Below are 2,500 nucleotides of genomic sequence, written 5' to 3'. Positions count from 1 at the left end.
AGTGCACACACACACACACACACACACACACACACACACACACACACACACACACACACACACACACACACACACACACACACACACACACACACACACACACACACACACACACACACAGTCTATTCCTCCCCCTTTCTCTCCTTCTGTCTCTCTCTCTCTCTGTTTCAATTCCAGACTGTGTATCTATCCATCTCTATCTATCCCTTCCCCCTCCTCCTCCCCTTCTCTCCTGACTGACGTGGCCCTTGATTAATCATGCTTGGTCCCACCTGAAGAAACAATCAATGCTGAACACAGACCAACCAGCATACAAGATGGAGGTTCAATATGTGCGCGTGCGTGAGAGGGAGAGAGAGAGCGCGAGCGTGTGTGCATGTGTGCATGAGTGTGCACATCTCTACTGGTTTGTGTGTTTATTTGTCGGGATGTGCGTGTGCACTTATGTGTCTGTTTTTGCGTTGTGTGTGCCTGTATGTGCATGCACGTTTTTGTGCGCGCAGATGTGTCTTTATGTATACGTGTATGTGTCCCCTTTTGCTTTTCGCCTTTGGAAGCTTAATGCAAATGTCTTTGGTCGCATAAAATTGTGCTTGTGTTCATATACCTACATTAAATAGGTGGTGTGTGTGTGTGTCTGTGTCTGTGTCTGTGTCTGTGTCTGTGTCTGTGTCTGTGTGTGTCTGTGTCTGTGTCTGTGTCTGTGTCTGTGTCTGTGTCTGTGTCTGTGTCTGTGTGTGTGTGTGTGTGTGTGTGTGTGTGTGTGTGTGTGTGTGTGTCTGTCTGTCTGTCTGTCTGTCTGTGGTAGAGGATGGAACATGCACGCAAACTCCTGTGTGTTATCCTCCATTGTGTGCGTGCGTGTGTGTGTTGGAGGTCCTGTGTGTTTTCCTCCATAGGTGTGCGTGTGTGCTAGAGGTCCTGTCTGTTCTCCATAGATGTGACAATGCAATTACACTGAGGGCTTTGAATTTTGAATCAACTCAACTCTCTTGGCCCACTGCACAGGACACGAACACACACATACACACACATACACACACACTGTAACACTACACTACACTACACTACACTACACACACAGAGGCGGACTTTCCATTAGGCAAACCTAGGCAATTGCCTAGGGCCCCGACCAAATCTGTCCTCCATAGGGGCCCCAACTGTCACACCAGTCGTGGTAAACACACAAAAAATAGGTTTAATCTTAAGTAAACTTAAACTTTAATCTTATGTAACTAATGTAAAGTAATCAAAGATATATGAGCACCAAAACCACAGAATTTAATATCTAGGCTACAGGTATATAATGACTTTTGAGGTCCTCATGTTTATATTTTGCCTAGGGCCCCACAACGGCTAGATCCGCCCCTGTACACACACACTACACATGCAGTGAATTTTTGAGTCATTTCAGCTTTCTGGCCCAATGCAGAGAACGGGCAAATACTACACACACACACACACACACACACACACACACACACACACACACACACACACACACACACACACACACACACACACACACACACACACACACACACAGACACACACAGCCTCTCGCCCAGCAATGGGCCGTGTGATTCAGATTACAGAGTTAGTGGTGGTGATATCTGTCAATAAATGGCCCTCATAAAAAGTTTTTAAAAATCATTTCACAGCTCTCCTCTCCCAAAACCTTTTCACTCTCCAGCCCACTCCTCTTCACCTGCTCACCACTATTCTAGAGAGATGAGCACAAAGGTGACTCTCGCACTCGTTCGTGCAATTTGTTTCCCTCTTGTGATGAGTGGGGTTTTTGAACTTTATCCTGACATGAACTGTAGGTTTATTGCTATGCGTGACCAATGTGAGTAACGAGTTATACTAGGTGATAATGGGAGAGAGAGGGAGGGAGAGAGAGTGAATGTACATACAGTATGTGTGTGTGTACTGTATGTGTGTGCGTTAATGAGTGAGTGTGTGGGTATAAGAGAGAAAAAGAGAGAAAGACAAACAAAAAAAGGTAAAGAGAGGAATGCCTGTTTGTGTTTGTGTCTGTGTGTGTGCGCGCGCGCGTGTGTGCGTCCTGTGCCCATGACTGTTGTGACTGCTCAGTATTGCAGGAGTTTTGTTGTCTGGTGATGGCCAATCGAAGTCTCTATCGTGAATAGGAATTTGATTCTTAACCTGAGTGTATCGTCACACCGGTGTGACGGGAATGTTCGGGCAGTGAAAGTTCTATAGAATTCTGGGCATCATTCAATACAATATGGAACTGTAGAATCTTGCATTGTTATAGAACGCATTCTTTTTATAGAATGCTCAAAAATCCACACTCTTAGTTCACGAATTGATGGATGATAAAAGCAGAATTGATTGATGATAAAAGCAGCACAATGAAGTTGTTCCGAGCCCTACAATGGTTTAAAAAAAGGTCACTTCTCCACATCTCTGTAGTTTGACGGATGCGTAGGACATTCCTTCAGGGAGGTGGTCATTCAAGTGTAAGAAAGATCCC

At 45.1% G+C, this 2,500-nt stretch overlaps 1 protein-coding gene across 7 annotated transcripts in view; it reads left to right on the top strand.

Annotated features, from left to right (window-relative positions):
* Positions 1 to 2,500, top strand: part of gatad2b (GATA zinc finger domain containing 2B) — a 92,990-nt gene that overhangs the window by 59,752 nt on the left and 30,738 nt on the right. The gene's annotated exons all lie outside the window — the stretch shown is intronic.

This window comes from Engraulis encrasicolus, chromosome 20, assembly GCF_034702125.1.
Source record: "Engraulis encrasicolus isolate BLACKSEA-1 chromosome 20, IST_EnEncr_1.0, whole genome shotgun sequence".
NCBI classification, from domain to species: Eukaryota; Metazoa; Chordata; class Actinopteri; order Clupeiformes; family Engraulidae; genus Engraulis; species Engraulis encrasicolus.
Note: the sequence above shows the minus strand (reverse complement) of the source record. Positions and strands in the feature narration are given on the sequence as shown.